Source organism: Balaenoptera physalus (genome assembly GCF_965194825.1).
Source record: "Balaenoptera physalus genome assembly, chromosome: X".
NCBI lineage: Eukaryota > Metazoa > Chordata > Mammalia > Artiodactyla > Balaenopteridae > Balaenoptera > Balaenoptera physalus.
Genome location: NC_138903.1, coordinates 46,372,469 through 46,400,077, shown reverse-complemented (window position 1 = coordinate 46,400,077; position 27,609 = coordinate 46,372,469). Strand labels below are relative to the sequence as shown.

At 48.3% G+C, this 27,609-nt stretch overlaps 2 long non-coding RNA genes across 10 annotated transcripts in view; one reads left to right on the top strand and one right to left on the bottom strand.

The window, feature by feature from the left end:
• The first annotated feature begins 48 nt into the window (after positions 1 to 48).
• Positions 49 to 19,686, top strand: LOC309651952. 6 transcript variants are annotated; one of them, XR_014258485.1, is made up of 4 exons: positions 49 to 4,590; positions 5,042 to 5,153; positions 6,719 to 9,586; positions 10,209 to 19,686. It is a non-coding gene; the product is annotated as an uncharacterized lncRNA (long non-coding RNA). The 6 variants fall into 6 exon arrangements; XR_014258486.1 differs by having other exon boundaries at positions 5,042 to 7,007; positions 7,173 to 9,586; XR_014258483.1 differs by having other exon boundaries at positions 49 to 261; positions 5,042 to 9,586.
• Positions 12,768 to 27,609, bottom strand: part of LOC309651950 — a 24,907-nt gene continuing 10,065 nt past the window's right edge. For 3 of the 4 annotated variants that reach the window (XR_014258474.1, XR_014258476.1, XR_014258477.1), the window contains one exon: positions 12,768 to 27,514. This is a non-coding gene — a long non-coding RNA (uncharacterized lncRNA). The remainder of the gene's footprint in view (positions 27,515 to 27,609) is intronic. The other variant, XR_014258475.1, reaches the window with a different exon arrangement.

Genomic DNA, 27,609 nt, shown 5'->3' with positions numbered 1-27,609 from the left:
GGGCGGTGGGCGGGGGGTGGTGGGGGGGTGGGCGGGGAATGTCGCATCCCTATGACTTCAGACGCAGACCCGCAGACTCCTCCTCCCGTGGAGGGCGGGTAGCCTCTATAGGACGCCGGAGGACTCCTCCCCTCGGTGGTCTTAACCCTTCTATTCCCGGCGCGGCCCGCACCCCCGCCACTCCCGCCTTCCCGCCAGGTCTGAGGATGGGAGGCGGTGCACTGGCGTCCTGATGGCGGAAACCTGATCCCGGGAAAGAAGGTGCGAGAGTGAGGGATGGAGACAGGGACAGACACGCAGACAGAGGGAGACGTCTCCCTAGGACCGACCAGGTGTGCGTTAGTGTCACAGGACCAGAATCCTTCTCTTTAGCCAGTTGGGATCGGTGCTCTCTCTGAGAGAACAGTTGCTTTCCGCAGATGCCCTACCTCTTGAGTGTCAGAATTCCTGTTGGACAGTCTGTGTATGGCTTATTTCTCTTTCTCTGGTTGGGGATTGCCATTTTTTAAGCCGAAAGAGACGATGTTGAAACTTCCAGTGGGCCTTGGTCGACCCCCGGGATAACTGGGCTAGAATCAGTGTTCAACAGGTTCAGAAACAGTTTGTCTGTTTCCTTGGCATCACCTCCCTCCCCACCTCATGTCCCACCTCACAAAATGAGACAAAATAATTGAAGTGTTTTCAAGGCAAATGCGTTTCCTGTATTGAACGCATCAGAGGAATTCTTCCTCGAGAGTGTGTGAGAGAATTGGGTCGTGATGTGACACGACTAGGAATGGGTACATACTTTTAACAGGCTCTTTGATTCCTGTGTTGGTGTGGAATGATTTTGAAAACTTTTACCACATGAATCGACAAGCAGCAGTGTATAATAATTAGAAAAGGAAGGTGTCTTTGGTGGTCTGGTTTTCTGGAGTACAGCTGATCCTGGGCAGTAGACCTCTACTGTGGTCAGAAAGTTGGATCTATGATTAGTTTGGGGGTCTCCGTTTGTATTTCCAATAGCCATTTCCTTATATGTGACATACGTCTATTGGGTGTATTAGATGTGTCTGTGTGCCTGTGGGTTAGGGTTGTTTTGCTTGTTTGTTTTGTCAGAAATAGAAAAGTGAAGTGGCTTTGCTTGCCTGAGTCTCTCAGGGCAGCAGCAACAGAGAAAATGGATAAAAAGAAAGGATTTCCGTATTTTAAGGAAAAGAATTTCCACAACTCCTTATGAGAGGGGCTGGGTCTCCTACCTAGAACGCGTTGGCATTCAATGAAATGTTTTGTGAGTGGCTGTTTTAGGGAAGCAGTGGTTCTACTGTTTTTCCTTGAATATTGGCTACATTTAAAATTGTACTTGAGACTGTGTGAAATAGGTGAGTAAAACTGCAGATCTCAGTGACCCATTTTCTTTACCCAGCTTGTGAGTGCGATACAGACTCAATGTAAACCTCCGGTTTGGGCGGGGCCGACGTGCCCGGCAAGGAAATTTTGTTTATAAAGTGGAGAGAGGCTGGATGTGCTCAAAGGAAATCTGTACTTTGTTCAGCAGATTATTTATGTATTAAAGGAGTAAGTAGAGCCAAGGGAATGTTTAAGGTGGTGATGGTGAATTAAAATAGGTGACAACATTCAGAGAGAGAGAGAGATTGGTATAATGAATAGTGCAGAGACCTCTGCATGTTAACAGACGTAGGTGAAAACCGGTCAGGACCACTACCTAGCAGTGTGACCTTGAGCGAGATGCTTACCCTCTCTGATCCTCAGTTCCCTCATCTGCAAATGGGGACAATACTATTATATATTATCCCACCCCCGGGTGAAGCCATCCCTCACCACCTGATCCCAGCATCCTGTGGCTCCGGCGGCCAAGGCTCTCATCACGCTTGTTTCGCCACTGTCTTCAGTCTGGCTCCCTGCCCGCCACACTGTGAGCTCCTTGAGGACCGTTTTCCTGCGTGAAATGTTCCCGTGGGCACAAAGTCTGCGAAAGCACAGGTCCTGGAGCCTGGTGCCCCGCAGGTGCTCAGAACATGTTTACCGTCTTGCGAGTGATGATGACGTGAGGTACACGCCCAGAGCAGTGTTAGCTGTTGTTATGCTGTCAATTCGTTTGTTGCAAACAGTATATCCGAAATGAGGGGCTAGAGCAAATCTCTCTGCTCAGTTTTCCGTTGGTCCAGGGGCTGTTTGTGTCTTTTATCCCCGCATTGTCCAGAACCCTATTGTACCAGAGTAACACCCACGTTTCCCCTTCCTGGTGCATAACTATTATAGCAGCCGTTTCTCAGCTGAAAACGCGTACTGTCAATGAGCGAACACTGAAAATCCTCGGCTCAAATTTCTGTTCCTTGGAGCGGGTGAGGAGCATCCCGTCTTCTATCCCGACTCTGTTGGGAGTGTCTGGTGTCCGTCTCTTCCCCACTTTTCTTCCCCTTGATTTGGTATCTTGGATAATCTTGAGCCTCCTGAGACTGAGGTCTGTCCTAGGTTGTGGCTGCTTTGGGCACTTTGCTGAGGGCATTGATGACCAGGTGGGCCCTGGGTGAGTATTTGTTGGATGAATACAGCCCGGACAGCCAGGCTGCTTTGTTTCGTGGGTGAGAGGTGTAGCTGTCACTCGGGCTCCCATCAGCAGGATGGACGGTGTGAACCCGCTGACCGGTGTCCTGGGGCAGGTCCCCGGGAGCTCTGTCCCTCTGCTCTGCTCGTCTTCCCCTTGCTTCTGTAGCCACTCCTGCGCCTTATCCTCCCCCCGTGCCCTCCTTTGTGCTCCCACTGCTCTCTGTGTATATGTACACTGCGCCTGAGCTTGCCCTGTCTCCTGGCTTCATGCCGTGTGGTTGTGCGTTACCTTTCCGATTAGGCCGGTTTGAGGAGTTTTCTCTTTACTCACAGCCCAAAGCAGACTTCCTGATATAGTGAGCATCGTGGGTTTCCTTTTTTCTTTTTCCTTCCTTTTTTCCTTTTCTGAGGGAACAGTATGGTGTCGTGGGTAAGGGCACTAGCTCTGATTCTAGACAACCTTCCTTTCAGCCCAGTTCTGCCACTTGCTATCGTATCATCTTGAGAAATTTACTTGGCCCCCTGTGCCTTACTGTCCTCACCTGAAAATGGGTTAATTATTCTTAATAACGATACGAACTGAGGAGGGTTGTATTTGTGAGTATGGAATGAGGCACGCGTAGAAATGTGCTGGCACGTTCCCCGTCATGACAACTACTGACGCTGCCACGGGGCAGGTTGTAGGTCAGGCCTTGCCCTGCAGGAGCTCCAGGAAGAACTTCAAGATCACATTAGACATCTGTGTCCAGCCCTAGAGGCTCTTTCTTTCTCTGCCACGCTCCTCGAGCTTTTCCCTCACACCTGGATGACCCCTCACCAGAAGCCTGGCTCTTCCTTGGGGCGTCTTCCCAACTGGAAGCCACAGACGGACATCATCTTCTGTTGTGTGCGTCCTTCAGTTCATGCCAGTTCTGTCCTCAGATGGGTTGGGGCTGCTTCCATTGCGGGAGGGTGCCCAGGGCTGGTAGCAAAGGGTGTGATGTTTTGCTGCTCCCCCGTGGCACTGGAAACTCTCTGGGACCTGTCCCCAAACTCCTCTCCCCAAAGTCATCTCCCTCCACCCCAGAATTCACAGTTTACACTCAAGCTGGGTTCCAGTGCAGCCCCTGCCAGCCCAGTCACTCTCCTTCAGCCTCAGATTCCTCATCTGTAAAATGGCAATAACTCTGCCTGCTGGTGAGGTTTGTTGGGAGACCTGAGGGAGATAACGCATGTAAAACACCTATAGCGCCCATGACCGGACACGTGGAAGGCACTAAAAAAACAGCAGCATCCCCCATCACACTTCTTTAATCCACAGCACCTGGCGCGGGATAATATGGTGACTCAGGCAATGTCTTTGGGTTGGACTGAGAAAGATGTGACATATTGGGGGCGTATTAGTCAGGCGTCTCCAGAGAAACACAACCGATAGAGATTTATTTTAGGGAACTGGAGCATGGGATTGTGGGTGCTGGCAGTTCTGATATCTATAGGGCAGGTCGGCTGGCTGGAAATCAGGTTGCAGTCTGGAGTCCGAAATCCGCAGGGCAGGCCAGCAACTTTGAGTCTCACGCAGGGTTTCTCGGCTGCAGCCTTGAGGCTAAATTGTTTCATCCTCAGGAAGCCTCAATCCCTGCCCTTAAGGTTTTCAGCTGATTGGAAGAAGCGCCCCCCGCCCCCGCCCCATTATGGAGGGTAACCTGCTTCACTTAAAGTCTACTGATTGTCGCGGTGTCGATCACAGCCACAGATACCTTCATACAGCACCGTCTAGTTGCTAACATCTGAACAACGGGGCACCAGAGCCAAGCCAAGCTGACTTTTAAATTATCCATCGTAGTGGGGAAGCAGTACATCGAGAGACATCACCTCCCAAACTGAAGCTCTGACCAATGGGCTGTCTCTCTGGCTTCACTCATCTCAACTAAAATCTGTTCCCTGTCCTCAGAAGCCACGTGAGATGACGATGGAGACTCGAGGCAGCGGTGATTTAAGCAGAGAGTTGGTGCAAGATCCTTATTCATGTGGGGCAAGTGACTGTGGAAGGAATGAAATGGGGTGAGATGATGAATTCATTGCCCCAGCCACCCCCCTGCCCCCAGGTAGCCGACTTCAACAGGGCTGGCTGGGGTTAATGCCTTGTGTAGAGGCTCACGAGTCACGTCATGTGTGTGGTTTGAGAAGCTCGTGGGGCACGTACAGATAGCATGGCCAAATATTCATTTCACAGAGTGGATGGAGGGAGAAGAAGAGAGAAAAGAATGATCAGACGTGGGTTAGTTGTGAGTCAGTTTCTAAAGTCTCAGTATTTTTTTACAAGGTGTGTGTGTGTGTGTGTGTGTGTGTGTGTGTGTGTGTGTGTGTGAAATCTTTTCTTTATTTGAGAATTGACTTTCTACATGAAGAAATATCATCTTGAGAGACTCCTTGTGACACGTGGAAATTGGCTGGGAGTTAACTGGGTTAAGATCATTTTCCAAATGTTTCACACCAAATGTTTGTGTAACAGGATGGCGATGGCCCAGAAGAACTGAACTAACTGGTTGAAGTACAGATCTCAGTGACTGAAATGTGAAGAGACTCTTTCTGGGAGGTGTGATCATCTTAGCCTGTGTACACAGGCAAGTCATAGGATTCTAACCATGTCTCAGTAGTGTCCTTTTGTTTCTTGCCCTTGAATGTGCTGGGAGCCGCTGTTTGGTTACTAAAGTTCGTAAGTAACAGTTCTCTGAGAAAACTAGCTCTCTAGAAAACAGCAGTGCCTGAGCAGCTGATCTAAAGTTCTAATATAGCATTTGATGTAATTTTTGTTAGCTTCACCCAAGATATATTTATTCAAAGAATATAGAGAGATGCACCTACTTCAAAATCTACCACTGGATTTTTCAAATTAGCATATAGTAAGATCAGCCTGGTTTTCTTTTTGTTGTTGTTGTTGTTGTTTCTTATAAATGTATTTATTTTATTTATTTAATTTTGGCTGCGTTGGGTCTTTGTCGCTACGCACGAGCTCTCTCTAGTTGCAGCGAGCGGGGGCTACTCTTTGTTGCGGTGCGCGGGCTTCTCATTGCGGTGGCTTCTCTTGTTGCGGAGCACGGGCTCTAGGCGCGCAGGCTTCAGTAGTTGTGGCACGCGGGCTCAGCAGTTGTGTCTCACTGGCTCTAGAGCGCAGGCTCAGTAGTTGTGGCGCACGGGCTTAGCTGCTCCGCGGCATGTGGGATCTTCCCGGACCGGGGCTCGAACCTGTGTCCCCTGCATTGGCAGGCGGATTCTTAACCACTGTGCCACCAGGGAAGCCCCCAGCCTGGTTTTCTTTTGGTGTACAGTTCTATGAGCTCTAACACATGGAGAGATTCAGGTGACCACCACCGTGACCAGGGCACAGGCCAAGTCCATCACCCCCGAAAACGCCCAGGTGCTGCCCCTTTGTTGTTTCCCCTTCCTTTGGGATGTTTCCCAATCCCTGACAGAAAGGATCTGTCCTCCTTCACTGTAGTTTGTCCTTGGCAGGGTGTCCTGTAAAGGGAATGACGCAGCCTGTAGCCTTCTGAGATGGGCTTCTCGCATGTAGCACAGTGCACCATCTTGCATGAAGCTGACAGGCACCTATCGACAGTCTGTGCTTTTTCAGTGCAGAGCAGGTGGCCATTGCATGGGATACCATTTGTTTATCCATTCATCCACACAAGGACATTTGCACTGTCTCCATTTTGGGGAAGTTGTGAATAGAACAGCTCTAAGCATGCATGTTCAGGCTTTTCATTTCTCTGGGGTAGATACCCAGGAGTGGGATTGCTGGGTCATAAGTAAATGTATGTCTAAGTTTCTAAGAAACTACCAAACTGTTTTTCAAAGTGACTGTGCTGTTTTGCATTCCCACCTGCTAAAAGTGTGAGAGTTCCACCCTCACCAGCGCCGGGTGTTGCCAGGACTTTTGATTTTAGCCTTTCCAATACGAGATTCGGTATCTCATCTTGGTATTAATTTGAAGTTCCCTAAAGGTTTATGATGTTCAACACTGTATTACGCGCTTACGTTGAGTCCCTATCCCACTTCCTAATTGGGTTGTTTGTTTTCTTACTGTTGACTTTTAAAAATTCCTTACATATCCTGAATATAAGCCCTTTGTCAGATCTGTGATTCGCAAACATTTTTCTCCTAATAAATAGCTTCCCTTTTCATTCAGGAGGCATGAGCGATGAAATCTACTTTTTCTCCCCACACCCGGAGTCCAATGTTGTATACCACGCGAGTGCCCATGAGATTCTTCTGAACTGAAAATGAATTCTGCTCTCTGTCAGTCTGTGCTTTTAGCTAGTCCTCTGAGCTGTATTTCTGCAGAAATCTACGAGTCTTCTGCAGACAGAGGCGCTTGAGAGCAGGTAAGTTGATTGGATTCTGAACTCGTGATCTCATCAGAGAGCTTGGGAGCTCAACCATCCTGCCAGGCTTGTCTCCCAGCTCCAAGGGAGAAGGTAAGTCAAGCAGGGCTTTTCTTCTTGAAACTCAAAGGCCTGAATTCAGACAGTCACTGGGGGTGTGTTTAGCACGGGTAAAATGGCATTTCACGTTTGTTGATCCTTTCCCAGGTATCAGACAATATTCAGTGTATTTCTATCACCTTATTTAATCTCTCGCAGACCCATCATTTTGCAAGATATCAATCCTAATTGATGATGGGACTTCCCTGGTGGCGCAGTGGTTAAGAATCCGCCTGCCAATGCAGGGGACACGGGTTCGAGCCCCGGTCCGGGAAGATCCCACATGCCGTGGAGCAGCTAAGCCCGTGCGCCACAACTACTGAGCCTGCGCTCTAGAGCCCGTGAGCCACAACTGCTGAGCCCGCACGCCACAACTACTGAAGCCCGCATGCCTAGAGCCCGGGCTCCGCAACAAGAGAAGCCACCGCAATGAGAAGCGCGCAACGAAGAGTAGCCCCCGCTCGCTGCAACTAGAGAAAGCCCGTGCGCAGCAACGAAGACCCAGCGCAGCCAAAAATAAATAAATAAAATAAACAAATTTAAAAAAAATCCTAGTTGATGAGGTGGGAAAGCAGACTACAGAGAATTTAGGGGAGCTGCTCAGGGTCACACAGGCCGTCAGAGGAGGAGTGACCCACAAACCTAGGCATACTCGATTCAGAGCCCACACTCTTTATTTTTTAAATTAAAATCGACATACCATATTGTATTAGTTTCAGGCACACAACAAAGTGATTCCACATTTTTAAACATTAGGAAATGAATACCACGATAAGTTTGGTTACCATCTGTCACCATACAGACTTATTACAATATTATTGACTATATTCCGTATATGTACATTCCATCCCCATGACTTATTTATTTTATAACTGGAAGTGTGTATCTCCTAATCCCTTCACCTCTTTTACACAACTCCCCACCCGCTCCCCCTCTGGCAACCACCAGTTTGTTCTCTGTGTCTCTAACTCTGTTTCTGTTTTGTTCCCCGTGCTCACTTGTTTTGTTTTTGAGGTTCCACATACAAATAAAACCGTGTGGTATTTGTCTTTCCCTGTCTGCCTTATTTCAGTTAGCATAATACCCTCTAGGTCCATCCATGTTGTCGAAAATGGCAAGATTTCATTCTTTTTTTATTGCTGAGTAATATTCCATTGTGTATATGTATACCACTTCTTCTTTATTGATCCATCTATCGATGGGCACTTCCATATCTTGGCTAGGGTAAATAATGCTACAGTGAACAGAGGGGTACATACAGCTTCTGTGATTAGTGTTTTTTGTTTTCTTCAGATAAATACCAAAAAGTGGAATTGCTGGATCATATGGTAGTTCTAGTTTTGGGTTTTTTTTTTTTAAATTTATTTTATTTATTTATATTTGGCTGCGTTTGGTCTTCGTTGCTGTGCGCGGGCTTTCTCTAGTTGTGGCGAGCGGGGGCTACTCTTCATTGCAGTGCGCGGGCTTCTCATTGCAGTGGCTTCTCTTGTTGCAGAGCATGGGCTCTAGGCTCACGGGCTTCAGTAGTTGTGGCACGCGGGCTTAGTAGTTGTGGCTCGCAGGCTCTAAGAGCGCAGGCTCAGTAGTTGTGGCGCACGGGCTCAGTTGCTCCGCAGCATGTGGGATCTTCCCGGACGAGGGTTCGAACCCGTGTCCCCTGCTTTGGCAGGCGGATTCTTAACCACTGCGCCACCAGGGAAGCCCCTAGTTTTAGGTTTTTGAGGAAACCCTCACTGTTTCCATAGTGGCTGCACCAATTTACATTCCCACCAACAGTGCATGAGGGTTTCCTTTTCTCCACATCCTCGCCCGCATTTCTTACTTGTTGTTGTCTTTTTGATAATAGCCACTTGACAGGTATGAGGAAGCACCTCACTGTGGTCTTGATTTTGTAATCCCTGATGATTAGTGATGTTGAGCATCTTTTCATATGCCTGTTGGCCATCTGCATTATCTTCTTTGGAAAAATGTCTATTCAGTGTTTTGCCCCACTTTTTAATCGGGCTCTTGGTTTGTTTTTTGTTTTGTTTTGTTTTGATAATGAGTTCTATGAGTCCTTTAGCTGTTTTGGATATCTACCTCTTTTCGGATATATCACTTGCTAATATCTTCTCCCATTCAGCAGGTTGCCTTTTTGTTTTGTTGACGGTTTCCCTTGCTGTGTAAAAGCTTTTTAGTTTGATGTACTCCCATTTGTCCATTTTTGCTTTTGTTGCCCTTGCCTGAGGAGACATATCCAAAAAATTACTGCCAAGACCAGTGTCAAAGAGCATACTTGGCTACGTTTTCTTCTAGGAGTTTTATGGTTTTAGGTCTTACAATTTAGGCTTTAATCCATTTTTTGTTTATTTTTGTATGTTGTGTAAGAAAGTGGCCCAGTTTTCCCAGAACCATTTATTGAAGAGGCAGCCTTTTCCCTAATGTATATTCTTGGCTCCTTTGTCATAGGGGTTTATTTCTGTCAGAGCCCACACTCTTAAGCATCCCCAACCGTACCCTCCGTAAAGGCTGGGGAGAAGTGGGAAGAGCTGGTGACTTCAGTGTCCGTTCACAGCTGGTGGCACCAAGTCTGGGTAAGATACGTCATTGATCCTGCCCACAATGCACTGGGGCGGGGATAACCATCCCCACCTGGCACGAGTTCACCAGGGTGGTGATGTCACGGGCTCACTCCAGCAGCCAACCCAGGTCAATCCTGCCAACCACAATCTACCATTTAGCCAATCATGAAGGTTTTCACTGTATCCGTTACATCCCCCCACTCCACGCCAGGCTGGCTGTTGAGACGGGGAGGTGAGGAGGAATTGCAGAGCCAGTCCCTGCCCTCGGGAGCTGAGTCATTAATCAGAGAGAGATCTGCCACCCATAGATGTGGTGGCAAGTGCATCATTGATCCCCTGTGAGGCTGGGTTGCTAGGAGACGAGAGGAGTGACAAGGATCAGGGTGGGATGAAGTGGACATGGCGGCGGGGGTGGGGGGAGCGGAGCAGGGTATGCTGGGTACTTGCCGAGGCCAGTCCCAACTGCAGAATTACCCACAGCCTGCATGAGGGCGCCTGGAGGATGGATGGGCGGGTGTAAATGAGGGAATCAGCAGCGCCACCCCATCCCCACCTCAAAGTGTCTGTATCCCCAACCTGTGTATTGGGTGTACGTGGTCTGGGGGTCCCATCTGAGACAGCATACTCTCCCAAGTTACAGAGTAGGAGCCAGAATCCCGTGATGTCCAGAGATGTCCAGCATGTCAAATTCTAGGCCAGAGACCGAGCCACAGGCACCAAGAGGCCAGAAAATATTGGATGGGAGTTGGCTTAAAACGCAATGGCCGGTGCTTTGCGATGACCTAGAGGGGTGGGATAGGGAGGGTGGGAGGGAGGCTCAAGAGGGAGGGGATATGGGGACATGTGTATGCATATGGCTGATTCACTTTGGTGTACAACAGAAACTAACACAGTATTGTGAAGCAGTTATACTCCAATAAAGGTCTATTTAAAAAAAGAAAAAACAAACCGCAATGGCCAAATAACAGATTGGAATGTATGTACCTATAGCAAGTAAAGATATCGCATCATTAATTTAAAAACCTTCCCACAAAGGGAAGCCCTGGGCCTCCTGGTTTCATTGGTGAATTCTATCAAATGTTTAAAGAAGAAACAATATCCATCCTTCACAGACTCTTCCTGAATAGACAGGAGGGAGGAGGGAGCATTTCCTAACTCATCCTGTGAGAACAGTATTACCCCACTACCAAAGCCAGACTTGACATCACAAGAAAGCTATAGGCCAATATCTATCATGCATAGTGATACATACATCCTCAACAAAATATTAGCAAACCAAATCCAGCAACATTTGCAAAGGGCTATGCAGGATTTATCCCAGGATCGCAATATTGGTTTAACATTCAACTTCAGTTAAGGCAAGCACCATGTTAATATAATGAAGGACAGAAACCACCTGTCATCTTGGTAGACAAAGAAAAAGCATTTGACACAATTCAAGACCCATTCATGATAAAAACGGTCAACCAACTCGGGATACAAGGGATCGTCCTCATTGTGCTGAAGGACATCCCCGAGAAACATCCAGCTCTCGTCCTGTCATATTTAGTAGTGTTAGAATGAATGCTTTCCTCTTGAGATCCAGACCAAGGCAAGGAAGTCTGCCTCAGCCACTTCTCTCCCACACTGACTGAAGGTTCTAGCCCGTGCATCGTGCAAAACATGAACTTCTGCTTTCTGCTACAGCATGGGTGAGCCTCCAAAGCATTATGCTAAGTGAAAGAACTCAGACACAAAAGGCCCCTTCCTGCAGGAGTCAGTTTATATGAAATGCTCAGAAAGGGCAAATCTACAGAGATAGAAATTAGATTAGAGGATGCCTGGGCCTGGAGGTACTATTGGGGATTGACTGCTGATGGGTACACGGAATCTCTTTGTGGTTCTGGCAATGTGCCACAACTGGATTATGGTGATGGTTGCACAACTGCGTAAATTCACTAAAAGTCACTGCATTGGGTGCATTAAATGGGTGTGATTTGTGGTATGTATATTATACCTCAATAAAGCAGTTTAGGAAATGTAATGCAGATGTCCAAGTAAGTCATGCGGGAAGAGATATGCCACTGCTTTTGTCACAATGAGGAATCCCCCCCTTCCATGTTCTGGGTCCGGCCTCCTCCATATGTGCTAGATGCTCCCTCCAGAAACAGCCACTGTGCACGTCAGGACAGAATTGCTAGTGAGCACACATGTCTAGCGTGCCTGTGTGTGTTCATGCACAGGCACCCTTTGTGTGACCACAAGTCAATGGCTCTGGGCAGGCTCCCATAATCCATCCTGCGTCTGAAATTCTACTTAGTTGTTTTTCCATTCTTCTCGAATCCCATGGACCCAGCTTGCGTTTCTCTGGTAACGGATCTCAGCCCTTAGCTCCAACTTCTGGTCACAGGAATACCTGTAGCCTGGGCATGAGGCCCCCTGCCTGAGCTCAGCAACCCAGGGGGGATGCTCAGCAGAGTGGTAACCAAGACAACGGAACCCCATCCAGCCTCCTTCTGCCCCCAGGACTGAGGTCCGTTCCCTCCCCTCCACCTGCCTGAGTGTCTGATAAGGAAGGGGACTTGGGGGCATGACACACAACCGAGTCACTGAAATTGTTCTAAATATGGCTGTGAAATAAATATGTCAAATTTATTAACCACCGTGGTGGCCCGGTGGTTAAGAATCCGCCTTCCAATGCAGGGGACGTGGGTTCGATCCCTGGTCGGGGAACTAAGATCCCACATGCCGCGGGACAACTAAGCCGGCGCGCCACAAGAAAGAGCCCGCACGCCGCAACAAAAGATCCCGTGTGCGGCAACGAAGATCCCACGTGCCGCAACTAAGACCCGACGCGGCCAAATAAATAAACAAATAAATAAATAAACAAACATTAAAAATAATAGATCTCATAAGACACATTATAAAAATTGTTTAAAATTTCATTAGTAACAAACATGGCTCTGAAGCTCAAGATTCTATTTAAAACCAGGACAGGTGAAGCATCATGCAATTATGCTTCTCAACCTAAGTTGTGCATCAGATCTCCCCTGGAGAGGCTTTAAAAGCAGGACATCCCCAGAGAGTCTTAAGTAGTAGGTCTGGAACGTGGCCCCAGCATGAGCATTATCTGAAAACTTCTCTTATGAAAGCCGAGATTGCAGCTGTGGGAACAGAACCATCCTTACAGGAGGAAATCATTTTAGATTTGAAATTTGAGACTCCTCTCTACAAGGAAAGCAGGTTTTCACCATGACCCGCTATGCTTCGCAGATATCTTAGGCTGAGGAAAGGGACAACACGCCCAACGCTTGTTTTAAAACTGACCTTGTACTTGCTCTGCTCCATGTTCCTGAATCCAAAATTTTACAGTTAAAATCCTGCTTTTGCTAATGAAACTTAGTACCTTTTAGTTCTTGTCAGGATCCCTTGTGCTTAGTTACTTGAAAACATTTCTGAAACATTGTGGAGCTAACTTCATGCGACAGATCAGAATAGTTCTTTGAAAATTAAAGATGGCTGAGAATTGTAGCCGTTGATGCAGAAGGATCAGCTGTCGGCTTATCTGCTGAGTGTGCTGAGTTGCATTTTTAAACTTTTTAGTATAATTTATGTTATCAAATTAACTCCCGTGCTCAGATAAAGACCAAATAGGACCAGGATGTTTATTGTGAAAAGCACAACTGAGCAATCCCTTGTTCCATGCACACCCATGAACACCCACCTGCACAAACGTTCTCTTTCAGGGGTCTCTTCTGGATATTTATCTGCACATTCCCAAATGATGGGCTTACACTGCTATGTCCTGACTCATCGTCTTGCTAAAGACAAGGCTTTCAATCTATTAGGCGTGTTACAGTGCCCAGGTTCTCCTCGGAGATCCAAAACAGGGCGTAGGCCTGTGCTCAGGACCCGCTCAGAGTGTGTCTGCCAAGAACGAGGCCTCACAGAGGAAACAATCCACATCTGTGGCAACATGAAGGTCACGGGTTAGCCTTTTCCAAAGCAGGTCCAGGGGAGTCATGGCGCGGTGGAGATCACACCCAGCAGCGTCCCCGGGATTTTGGTTTAAGGAATTGGGTAGATGGCAGTGCCCATCCATGAGATGGGGAACATTGGTTTGGGGCCAGCAGCAGATTTGCAGGGCTTGTGGGAGGTCTGAGTGCAGATGTCCCGTAGGTCTCGGCCTGTGGGGACTCTGGGGCCCAGCTGAGATTCCTTAGGTAGACTTGGCGATGGGCAAAGCCATCAGCATACAGGGGGATACAGATGAAAACAAGTCAGATGGGTAAAAGCTCTGCGGGGGGGGGGGGGGTGTGATGTGGTCACCCAAAGATCATATATAGAATGGAGGAGCATGGGGCAGAGGTTGGAAACCAGAGGAAAAGAAAACCAAGATTTAGGAGGGGATCAAAGTAAATGGACAGACAATGAGACTCAGAAGTAATGGACTGAGAGGTAGGAGGGAAGCCAGGATGAGCTGCTGTCACAGACTCTGACACAGGAAAGCGTTTTTAAAAACGGAATGTCTCTGTGGCCAATACAGCACCGGGTACTACGGTTTGGCACATGGAGCTCTTGGGAGATGTTAGCAAGGGGATGTCCCGTGGATGGGGCACATGGAGGAGGAATCATCGAGAGGTAACCAGATAAGGATGCTCCTGGAGCCTACACTTTCAAGAAGCTTGGCTTGAAAGGAATCAAAGACGCAGGGTAGTAGAAGCAGAGGGCTGTGTGCTTGCAAGGTATGTAATTTTCTGTTCCCCAAACCAAGAAGACCAGGATGCAGGTTCCAAAAATTCCTAAGAATCATCAGGACTGTTGAATAGATGACAGAGTCGAGAATTGGGATGATCCTCACAGGTGATTCTTCAAGTCGAGGAGTGGGGAGTGGTGGTCTCAAAGCAGCAGTGGAGTTGCAGGAAGACTTCCATCCTCCCCCTCCAGGCCCCACTCCTGCCTCTGCGACCCATGGTCACAAGAGGAGCTGGTGGGGAGGGGTTGCTGAGATCACAGACTCATTCATGCTCCTCAGACTCCACGGGCGCTTTGGTGTATTTATTCTCCCTGGCTGATCTGATCTTCATCACGAGTGTCCACCCTCCAAACTGGTTAGTAAGGGGGTGGGAGGGGAAACCCACTGACTGAATTTACTTCTAATCTGGAAAGTGTGGTTGGATGCAATGAAGTGAATGGTCCCCATATACAAACGCTCAGTCTGTTTTGGTGAAAATGCTCAGTCTCACATTTCCACCCCACCTCTCTTCTTTCCAAGATGGGGAAAGGGTATGTTTGTCGTACATCTGGCAGTAATGTGGGAAGGGTATCTACGACAGGACACACCTGTGTTGCTCACAGTGGCCTGGGTGGTCCCTGAGGGAAGGACGGCTCTCCTCTCCCGGGTCCAGCTGGCGATGCTGACCTGCACCGCCCATGGGTGGGGTTGGTGAAACTTGCATTTTTGTCTCTCTCTTCTTGGTGGGGAGCCGGTGCTCCCTGGCTGACTCAGCCTCAGCTCACTCTGCTGGCATCTGCAGACCCCTCTGAATCTGGGTCTCATCCTCCATCCCACCCCTGGGCAGGGCTGTCCCCTCCACAGCCTCAGCTGCAAGGTCACCTAGCCCATTGCCTGCTTAGGCTTCCTCTGGATTCACTCACTTTCTACCTTCTTCCCTCAGGGGATGCAGATCCCTCCCTTGGATCTCACCTGCACCACAGCAGGAACCAAGGTCAGCTCCAGAAAATTAAACTCCTAAACTCCAGCTACCCCTCTGCCCAAAGACACTGTCGGGTCATTGTACAGAGTGTGCCCCTGTGAGTTCCAAGTGTGAATGGGGTGAAATCCTCCTGTCCTCGGTGCTCCTCTTCATTTCTTGACACACCTCCCTTGTCTGAGCTGTCTTACCTCTGCCTGCCACTGCCTCTGTGGGCTGTTCCCCCCTGTGACTGGGACACTCTTTTCTTTGGCTTGTCTTTCATTTGACCCGAGACTTCCCATACAATATACAGGTCAAAAGAGGCATACTGTAGAATGTGTACCTTGTCGAGTACAATTAGGAGAATATGTTGTCACATAAGCCCTCCCCCCCCCGGCAAATATAAAAAGAGTGATAAAGAAGACAAGGGTCAAATATGCCAAAGGTGCCTGAGATGTTGTCTAGGATGAGCACTGAAGAGTGTCTGTGGGATCAGGAAGTATGGATATTAATGGTGGCCTTGACAAGGCCAATTACAGTGGAGTGGTTGGGACAAAAGCTCCATTGAAGGGGGTGAGGAGAGAATATCTCAGCAGAATTTGAAGCAGTTTTGCTTTGAAGGGCAACCAGTAATGTGCCAGTAGCTGCAGAATGGGGTGGTGGCAGAGGGCGGGTTTCCCCCTTTGCTGTGGAATGCCCCGATGTAGAGGGAGCAGGTGCTGATTCAGGAGAGAGGGGTGGTAATTGCAGGCGCAAAGTCCCTGAGAAGGTGCAAGGCATGGGATCCTGGGCAGAGGTGAGGGGCTGTGTGCAGTCAAGGAGCACGTGTGCCGAGGGGCAGCAGAGTGACAGGGCAGAAACAGGCAGTTTGGGAAGTTTGAGAAATCCCACGGGATTGCTTCAGTCTTCTCCACGAATTATTGGGGGTGGGGGCGGGGGGGAGACTGGTGGTCATTAGCATGGAGGAGGGTTGCCAGTGTGTAATGTAGTATTGTAGGTGAAAGTGAAAATGAAAAGCAATTCTCCCCTGGTCATGGATTTAAGATAAAACAATTCCGTAAAGTTTCAAAGTTTCGTCCTCAATGCTGAGGTGCTCAGATACAGGCAGGGGGTGAGTGGGGAGGAGGGTGCAAGGAGCACAGGAGGTGTGTTTGTGGGGGACAGTTTCCAGCCCTGGGTCAGCGGAGTAAGGAGGGGCCTGGCGGATGGTGTGGAAGGATGTGTGGTCGGTGAGCTGGCGGTTTCCAGGAGGTTGGGGCTATCAATGCAGGAGCACTAGAGCGAGGGAGCTGGAGGACAGGACGTCGTGTTGGGGGTGATGAGAGGGAGGAATGCTATACACCATGAGGGCCGCGGTCTTCCTGATACCCAGGGCGTGACCGTGGGCAGGGGGATGCTCGGGTGGGGAGGAGAAGAACATCGCTGAGGTCGGAGAGGCTCCGGGGTGACCGGCTGAGCCTCGCGGGCACTGAGGTCGCCGGGACGGATCAGAAGAGTGAGGGCTGACAGGAGCACAGTTCAGTGTGCCACGGGACGAGGGCGTTCACAGGCCGGGGGTGGGCGGGAGGAGAATGACCAGGGGATTGGTACCGGTCCCGCACGTGGGGGGCTGGGGCAGTGGGCGACAGGACCCGGACAAAGCCCGAGAGAAAGCGTCTAGCGGACCGGGACAGGGAGACTGGCACGAAACTCACTGAGCTCCCGCGCGCAGGCCCAGAACCCACCAATCGGATCACAGCCCCGCCCTCCGGGCGCCGGATCTTCCCGGGCGCCCCGACTTCCTGCCGCTGTTGCTATGGTTGCGGGGGCGGGACTAGGGGGAGGCTGCACTACCAAGGATGGTTCCGCAGGCAATCGGAACGGTTCCCTTCCTTTCTGTGGTCCTTACTGGCGTCAGCCTTAGTTTCCGCATCCACGTTCTCTAGCGGTCGGCGCGGAAAACCGGCAGAAAGGATGCATTTTCTTCCGTGCTTGTGGCGTTCGGTTTCTCTGGTCTGCAGGTGGCAGTGTTGCTCCGTGCACGCGCTCGGCCCGTTTCTCCCCCGCCCTTCGCGCTTGAAAAAACTCCGCGGAGCCTTTTACCGCAAGAAGTGGCGGATTTTTTCTGTGCTTGCGCTGTTTGGCTGGTTGAAACTAGATCTGTTCCTTTCTTGGAGACGTTTGTGAAAAGTTTCTGAGCAAAGACAGTTAAAAATACAATAAAACAGTATAAGCTACAGTCCCATCAGCCACCGATGTCCATTAATAGTATTTTGTGATCAATTTTCCCAGAGGCTTTTCTTCAAAATGTGTATTTTAAACATACTAAACTTCATTTTTGCATCGTACCTTAACCTCCCTTTTAAAGGCAGTTGTAGATTTTTAAAAATCATTTTCATATTTTTCGTCCTTTTACTGAAAACTAATGAAAACACAGTCTAAAATGTTGATTTTTTTGCAAATCATTGGTATTAAGTACATTCACATTGTCGTGCATTCATCACTACCATCCATCTCCAGAACCCTTTTCATCTGCAAAACTGAAATTCTGTACCAGTTGAACAATAACTTCACATTCCCCCCAGCCCCTGGCACCATCATTCTTTCTGTCTCTATGAATTTGACTACTCTTGGTACCTCATATAAGTGGAATCATACAGTATTTGTCCTTTTGTGACTGCTTTATTTCACTTAGCATATATCTTCAGCGTTCATCCATGTTGTAGCATGTGTTAGAATTTCCTTCCTGTGTAGGGCTGAATAATATTCCATAGTGTGAATATGCCACATTTTGTTTATCCATTCATCCGTCAATGGACACTTTGGTTGCTTCCACATTTTAGCTATTGTGAATAGTGCTGCTATGAACATGGGGGTACAAATACCTGTTTGAATCCCTGCTTTCAATTCTTTTGGATATATACCCAGAAGTGGAATTGCTGGATCATATGGTAATTCAATGTTTAATTTTTTTGAGACATCACTGTACTCCCAACATACTTTTTACAGACTCTCCTGCTTGTGACTGTGGTTCTCTCAAGGTTTCATAGAAATGATCCCGAGTAATCAGACCACCTTTAATATTTGATACCTGGATGAGAGCAAACTGTTTGGCATACTGGTCAGCCAAGGAATTTTCTTTTGTCTCATGGGTTTGTTCCCTAGTCTGAACTTTGAATATATAGATAAGACTACATAAAAATAAAATCTGTGCATCTGAAAACCTCAAATATAATTAAAAGGCAAAAAACAGAAAAAGTATTTGCAATATGTATGACAGAATGGGGGGTTAATTTCTACACATACAACTATTAAAGTAAATAAGCTAATTATTTTTAAAACATTAATAAATTCTGGTGAGGATATGAAAACCAAAAATTCTCATAGAATGTCGATGGGAAAACAAATGGGTATTATGTTTTGGCAATGTGCACCAAGAGTGTTAAAAGTGTTCATGCCGTGCCACATGAAACCCATGCGCCTAGAGGCCGTGCTCCACAACAAGAGAAGCCACCACAATGAGAAGCCTGCACACTGCAAGGGATAGTAGGCCACGCTCGCCGAAACTAGAGAAAGCCCACACGCAGCAACGAAGACCCAACGCAGCCAAAAATAAATACATAAGATAATAAAATAAAATTTTAAAAAATTGTTCATGTCTTTCAATCTACTCCTGGAAATCTATTATAAACAGTCTGAGATGGTAAAAATATGTATGTACAAAAATATTATTTTCATTTTTCTGGAGGGATAATCTTTGAAGAAGGTACCAATGTGTTTTCCTTGTATATATTTTCTTGACTGAATTTCCCTACAAATTACTAGTGTGAGTTCTCTATCAAAAAGCAGAAATGGGTATTTGAAGAACAGATATCTGCTGTAAGTAAGTTTAAAGAGAACATATTTATCACACTGAGTCTTGTGGCTAGAAAATCTTTACCTACTACACATTATAGCAAATACTGACGATAGCACCAACAATAATAACAGGATAACTACAAGTGCCAAGCTAAGAACCTGTTGGGTAATTGATGCTGTACACCACCCATGAGGCAGATGCTATTACTGCCCTCATTTTATGCCTGTGAAAACTGTGGCACACAGAGAAAGAGTCAGCTGACAAGGGTCTCGGGGTTTCTCAATGAGGGTCCTTACATTCAGGTCCCAGTTCTGTCAGACTGTAGATTGCACACTGGTTTGCAGGATGCCTTCTTGCCCCCAATACAAGAATGAAATAAAATACTCACTGGAAAAGATGGTAAAACAGCCTGCAAAACTTTTTAAGAAGTGTATTTACTCACAATAAAATGCTAAATGAAAGGGGGGAAAAGCCACATAGAAAATGGTTCATACACTACACCAGTATTATGACATGATAACATATTTACAAAGAAAAGCACCTGGAAGAAATCAGCTACTTGCTCATTAATTCAACAAATATATATTAAGAACACACTGCCAGGCATTGTTTTGTTAATGCTGCAAAAACAATGGTGAGCAAAAACAAAGCAAAAAATATAGCACCTGTCCTTAGGACGGTTACATTATATTTCCCTTTGAGGTAGGGGGTCAGTGATTATTCCTTCTTTCCATCTCAGTCATTAAATATAATTTCCCCCCACTCTTTCAGACTATGTATACTTTTAGGAAGAGGCATGAAAACATTTTTTTTCAAGTCTCTTCAAATGATTTTTTTGAACAGGTAACTCATGCTATATCTGAGATTAACAAAAGATGGTGAAGTCACAATGCAATATATGAATCTCGTGTTTAAACTGCACCTTTATAGATTAAAAATCTCTAAGGAAATTTATCACAAAGTAGTATTCATGGTCATCAGTGGGTGATGGGGCTGTGGCTTAGATATACTTCTTTACTGTATTTAATCTGTCCTCAAAATTTTTTACAGGGAAGTCAAGTGACTGGCGAAACAATATAGTTATGAGGTCCATGAAACAATTGGGGAAAGCCAAAGACAGTACCATTCAGAGAAACACAAATACAAGTTGCTAAGGAAACTAGGCAGCCTCTTAGTAGAAAACCAACTTGAAAGGCAAAAATGTTTGGGCTCCGGGCAGAGAATTTTGTCTAGGGGCCCCCGTGAAAGTGCATACTTCAAGTCTGAACCGGCAGGCCAGCAGAAAAAATCCGCCACTTCTTGCGGTAAAAGGCTCCGCGGAGTTTTTTCAAGCGCGAAGGGCGGGGGAGAAACGGGCCGAGCGCGTGCACGGAGCAACACTGCCACCTGCAGACCAGAGAAACCGAACGCCACAAGCACGGAAGAAAATGCATCCTTTCTGCCGGTTTTCCGCGCCGACCGCTAGAGAACGTGGATGCGGAAACTAAGGCTGACGCCAGTAAGGACCACAGAAAGGAAGGGAACCGTTCCGATTGCCTGCGGAACCATCCTTGGTAGTGCAGCCTCCCCCTAGTCCCGCCCCCGCAACCATAGCAACAGCGGCAGGAAGTCGGGGCGCCCGGGAAGATCCGGCGCCCGGAGGGCGGGGCTGTGATCCGATTGGTGGGTTCTGGGCCTGCGCGCGGGAGCTCAGTGAGTTTCGTGCCAGTCTCCCTGTCCCGGTCCGCTAGACGCTTTCTCTCGGGCTTTGTCCGGGTCCTGTCGCCCACTGCCCCAGCCCCCCACGTGCGGGACCGGTACCAATCCCCTGGTCATTCTCCTCCCGCCCACCCCCGGCCTGTGAACGCCCTCGTCCCGTGGCACACTGAACTGTGCTCCTGTCAGCCCTCACTCTTCTGATCCGTCCCGGCGACCTCAGTGCCCGCGAGGCTCAGCCGGTCACCCCGGAGCCTCTCCGACCTCAGCGATGTTCTTCTCCTCCCCACCCGAGCATCCCCCTGCCCACGGTCACGCCCTGGGTATCAGGAAGACCGCGGCCCTCATGGTGTATAGCATTCCTCCCTCTCATCACCCCCAACACGACGTCCTGTCCTCCAGCTCCCTCGCTCTAGTGCTCCTGCATTGATAGCCCCAACCTCCTGGAAACCGCCAGCTCACCGACCACACATCCTTCCACACCATCCGCCAGGCCCCTCCTTACTCCGCTGACCCAGGGCTGGAAACTGTCCCCCACAAACACACCTCCTGTGCTCCTTGCACCCTCCTCCCCACTCACCCCCTGCCTGTATCTGAGCACCTCAGCATTGAGGACGAAACTTTGAAACTTTACGGAATTGTTTTATCTTAAATCCATGACCAGGGGAGAATTGCTTTTCATTTTCACTTTCACCTACAATACTACATTACACACTGGCAACCCTCCTCCATGCTAATGACCACCAGTCTCCCCCCCGCCCCCACCCCCAATAATTCGTGGAGAAGACTGAAGCAATCCCGTGGGATTTCTCAAACTTCCCAAACTGCCTGTTTCTGCCCTGTCACTCTGCTGCCCCTCGGCACACGTGCTCCTTGACTGCACACAGCCCCTCACCTCTGCCCAGGATCCCATGCCTTGCACCTTCTCAGGGACTTTGCGCCTGCAATTACCACCCCTCTCTCCTGAATCAGCACCTGCTCCCTCTACATCGGGGCATTCCACAGCAAAGGGGGAAACCCGCCCTCTGCCACCACCCCATTCTGCAGCTACTGGCACATTACTGGTTGCCCTTCAAAGCAAAACTGCTTCAAATTCTGCTGAGATATTCTCTCCTCACCCCCTTCAATGGAGCTTTTGTCCCAACCACTCCACTGTAATTGGCCTTGTCAAGGCCACCATTAATATCCATACTTCCTGATCCCACAGACACTCTTCAGTGCTCATCCTAGACAACATCTCAGGCACCTTTGGCATATTTGACCCTTGTCTTCTTTATCACTCTTTTTATATTTGCCGGGGGGGGGAGGGCTTATGTGACAACATATTCTCCTAATTGTACTCGACAAGGTACACATTCTACAGTATGCCTCTTTTGACCTGTATATTGTATGGGAAGTCTCGGGTCAAATGAAAGACAAGCCAAAGAAAAGAGTGTCCCAGTCACAGGGGGGAACAGCCCACAGAGGCAGTGGCAGGCAGAGGTAAGACAGCTCAGACAAGGGAGGTGTGTCAAGAAATGAAGAGGAGCACCGAGGACAGGAGGATTTCACCCCATTCACACTTGGAACTCACAGGGGCACACTCTGTACAATGACCCGACAGTGTCTTTGGGCAGAGGGGTAGCTGGAGTTTAGGAGTTTAATTTTCTGGAGCTGACCTTGGTTCCTGCTGTGGTGCAGGTGAGATCCAAGGGAGGGATCTGCATCCCCTGAGGGAAGAAGGTAGAAAGTGAGTGAATCCAGAGGAAGCCTAAGCAGGCAATGGGCTAGGTGACCTTGCAGCTGAGGCTGTGGAGGGGACAGCCCTGCCCAGGGGTGGGATGGAGGATGAGACCCAGATTCAGAGGGGTCTGCAGATGCCAGCAGAGTGAGCTGAGGCTGAGTCAGCCAGGGAGCACCGGCTCCCCACCAAGAAGAGAGAGACAAAAATGCAAGTTTCACCAACCCCACCCATGGGCGGTGCAGGTCAGCATCGCCAGCTGGACCCGGGAGAGGAGAGCCGTCCTTCCCTCAGGGACCACCCAGGCCACTGTGAGCAACACAGGTGTGTCCTGTCGTAGATACCCTTCCCACATTACTGCCAGATGTACGACAAACATACCCTTTCCCCATCTTGGAAAGAAGAGAGGTGGGGTGGAAATGTGAGACTGAGCATTTTCACCAAAACAGACTGAGCGTTTGTATATGGGGACCATTCACTTCATTGCATCCAACCACACTTTCCAGATTAGAAGTAAATTCAGTCAGTGGGTTTCCCCTCCCACCCCCTTACTAACCAGTTTGGAGGGTGGACACTCGTGATGAAGATCAGATCAGCCAGGGAGAATAAATACACCAAAGCGCCCGTGGAGTCTGAGGAGCATGAATGAGTCTGTGATCTCAGCAACCCCTCCCCACCAGCTCCTCTTGTGACCATGGGTCGCAGAGGCAGGAGTGGGGCCTGGAGGGGGAGGATGGAAGTCTTCCTGCAACTCCACTGCTGCTTTGAGACCACCACTCCCCACTCCTCGACTTGAAGAATCACCTGTGAGGATCATCCCAATTCTCGACTCTGTCATCTATTCAACAGTCCTGATGATTCTTAGGAATTTTTGGAACCTGCATCCTGGTCTTCTTGGTTTGGGGAACAGAAAATTACATACCTTGCAAGCACACAGCCCTCTGCTTCTACTACCCTGCGTCTTTGATTCCTTTCAAGCCAAGCTTCTTGAAAGTGTAGGCTCCAGGAGCATCCTTATCTGGTTACCTCTCGATGATTCCTCCTCCATGTGCCCCATCCACGGGACATCCCCTTGCTAACATCTCCCAAGAGCTCCATGTGCCAAACCGTAGTACCCGGTGCTGTATTGGCCACAGAGACATTCCGTTTTTAAAAACGCTTTCCTGTGTCAGAGTCTGTGACAGCAGCTCATCCTGGCTTCCCTCCTACCTCTCAGTCCATTACTTCTGAGTCTCATTGTCTGTCCATTTACTTTGATCCCCTCCTAAATCTTGGTTTTCTTTTCCTCTGGTTTCCAACCTCTGCCCCATGCTCCTCCATTCTATATATGATCTTTGGGTGACCACATCACACCCCCCCCCCCCCCGCAGAGCTTTTACCCATCTGACTTGTTTTCATCTGTATCCCCCTGTATGCTGATGGCTTTGCCCATCGCCAAGTCTACCTAAGGAATCTCAGCTGGGCCCCAGAGTCCCCACAGGCCGAGACCTACGGGACATCTGCACTCAGACCTCCCACAAGCCCTGCAAATCTGCTGCTGGCCCCAAACCAATGTTCCCCATCTCATGGATGGGCACTGCCATCTACCCAATTCCTTAAACCAAAATCCCGGGGACGCTGCTGGGTGTGATCTCCACCGCGCCATGACTCCCCTGGACCTGCTTTGGAAAAGGCTAACCCGTGACCTTCATGTTGCCACAGATGTGGATTGTTTCCTCTGTGAGGCCTCGTTCTTGGCAGACACACTCTGAGCGGGTCCTGAGCACAGGCCTACGCCCTGTTTTGGATCTCCGAGGAGAACCTGGGCACTGTAACACGCCTAATAGATTGAAAGCCTTGTCTTTAGCAAGACGATGAGTCAGGACATAGCAGTGTAAGCCCATCATTTGGGAATGTGCAGATAAATATCCAGAAGAGACCCCTGAAAGAGAACGTTTGTGCAGGTGGGTGTTCATGGGTGTGCATGGAACAAGGGATTGCTCAGTTGTGCTTTTCACAATAAACATCCTGGTCCTATTTGGTCTTTATCTGAGCACGGGAGTTAATTTGATAACATAAATTATACTAAAAAGTTTAAAAATGCAACTCAGCACACTCAGCAGATAAGCCGACAGCTGATCCTTCTGCATCAACGGCTACAATTCTCAGCCATCTTTAATTTTCAAAGAACTATTCTGATCTGTCGCATGAAGTTAGCTCCACAATGTTTCAGAAATGTTTTCAAGTAACTAAGCACAAGGGATCCTGACAAGAACTAAAAGGTACTAAGTTTCATTAGCAAAAGCAGGATTTTAACTGTAAAATTTTGGATTCAGGAACATGGAGCAGAGCAAGTACAAGGTCAGTTTTAAAACAAGCGTTGGGCGTGTTGTCCCTTTCCTCAGCCTAAGATATCTGCGAAGCATAGCGGGTCATGGTGAAAACCTGCTTTCCTTGTAGAGAGGAGTCTCAAATTTCAAATCTAAAATGATTTCCTCCTGTAAGGATGGTTCTGTTCCCACAGCTGCAATCTCGGCTTTCATAAGAGAAGTTTTCAGATAATGCTCATGCTGGGGCCACGTTCCAGACCTACTACTTAAGACTCTCTGGGGATGTCCTGCTTTTAAAGCCTCTCCAGGGGAGATCTGATGCACAACTTAGGTTGAGAAGCATAATTGCATGATGCTTCACCTGTCCTGGTTTTAAATAGAATCTTGAGCTTCAGAGCCATGTTTGTTACTAATGAAATTTTAAACAATTTTTATAATGTGTCTTATGAGATCTATTATTTTTAATGTTTGTTTATTTATTTATTTGTTTATTTATTTGGCCGCGTCGGGTCTTAGTTGCGGCACGTGGGATCTTCGTTGCCGCACACGGGATCTTTTGTTGCGGCGTGCGGGCTCTTTCTTGTGGCGCGCCGGCTTAGTTGTCCCGCGGCATGTGGGATCTTAGTTCCCCGACCAGGGATCGAACCCACGTCCCCTGCATTGGAAGGCGGATTCTTAACCACCGGGCCACCACGGTGGTTAATAAATTTGACATATTTATTTCACAGCCATATTTAGAACAATTTCAGTGACTCGGTTGTGTGTCATGCCCCCAAGTCCCCTTCCTTATCAGACACTCAGGCAGGTGGAGGGGAGGGAACGGACCTCAGTCCTGGGGGCAGAAGGAGGCTGGATGGGGTTCCGTTGTCTTGGTTACCACTCTGCTGAGCATCCCCCCTGGGTTGCTGAGCTCAGGCAGGGGGCCTCATGCCCAGGCTACAGGTATTCCTGTGACCAGAAGTTGGAGCTAAGGGCTGAGATCCGTTACCAGAGAAACGCAAGCTGGGTCCATGGGATTCGAGAAGAATGGAAAAACAACTAAGTAGAATTTCAGACGCAGGATGGATTATGGGAGCCTGCCCAGAGCCATTGACTTGTGGTCACACAAAGGGTGCCTGTGCATGAACACACACAGGCACGCTAGACATGTGTGCTCACTAGCAATTCTGTCCTGACGTGCACAGTGGCTGTTTCTGGAGGGAGCATCTAGCACATATGGAGGAGGCCGGACCCAGAACATGGAAGGGGGGGATTCCTCATTGTGACAAAAGCAGTGGCATATCTCTTCCCGCATGACTTACTTGGACATCTGCATTACATTTCCTAAACTGCTTTATTGAGGTATAATATACATACCACAAATCACACCCATTTAATGCACCCAATGCAGTGACTTTTAGTGAATTTACGCAGTTGTGCAACCATCACCATAATCCAGTTGTGGCACATTGCCAGAACCACAAAGAGATTCCGTGTACCCATCAGCAGTCAATCCCCAATAGTACCTCCAGGCCCAGGCATCCTCTAATCTAATTTCTATCTCTGTAGATTTGCCCTTTCTGAGCATTTCATATAAACTGACTCCTGCAGGAAGGGGCCTTTTGTGTCTGAGTTCTTTCACTTAGCATAATGCTTTGGAGGCTCACCCATGCTGTAGCAGAAAGCAGAAGTTCATGTTTTGCACGATGCACGGGCTAGAACCTTCAGTCAGTGTGGGAGAGAAGTGGCTGAGGCAGACTTCCTTGCCTTGGTCTGGATCTCAAGAGGAAAGCATTCATTCTAACACTACTAAATATGACAGGACGAGAGCTGGATGTTTCTCGGGGATGTCCTTCAGCACAATGAGGACGATCCCTTGTATCCCGAGTTGGTTGACCGTTTTTATCATGAATGGGTCTTGAATTGTGTCAAATGCTTTTTCTTTGTCTACCAAGATGACAGGTGGTTTCTGTCCTTCATTATATTAACATGGTGCTTGCCTTAACTGAAGTTGAATGTTAAACCAATATTGCGATCCTGGGATAAATCCTGCATAGCCCTTTGCAAATGTTGCTGGATTTGGTTTGCTAATATTTTGTTGAGGATGTATGTATCACTATGCATGATAGATATTGGCCTATAGCTTTCTTGTGATGTCAAGTCTGGCTTTGGTAGTGGGGTAATACTGTTCTCACAGGATGAGTTAGGAAATGCTCCCTCCTCCCTCCTGTCTATTCAGGAAGAGTCTGTGAAGGATGGATATTGTTTCTTCTTTAAACATTTGATAGAATTCACCAATGAAACCAGGAGGCCCAGGGCTTCCCTTTGTGGGAAGGTTTTTAAATTAATGATGCGATATCTTTACTTGCTATAGGTACATACATTCCAATCTGTTATTTGGCCATTGCGGTTTGTTTTTTCTTTTTTTAAATAGACCTTTATTGGAGTATAACTGCTTCACAATACTGTGTTAGTTTCTGTTGTACACCAAAGTGAATCAGCCATATGCATACACATGTCCCCATATCCCCTCCCTCTTGAGCCTCCCTCCCACCCTCCCTATCCCACCCCTCTAGGTCATCGCAAAGCACCGGCCATTGCGTTTTAAGCCAACTCCCATCCAATATTTTCTGGCCTCTTGGTGCCTGTGGCTCGGTCTCTGGCCTAGAATTTGACATGCTGGACATCTCTGGACATCACGGGATTCTGGCTCCTACTCTGTAACTTGGGAGAGTATGCTGTCTCAGATGGGACCCCCAGACCACGTACACCCAATACACAGGTTGGGGATACAGACACTTTGAGGTGGGGATGGGGTG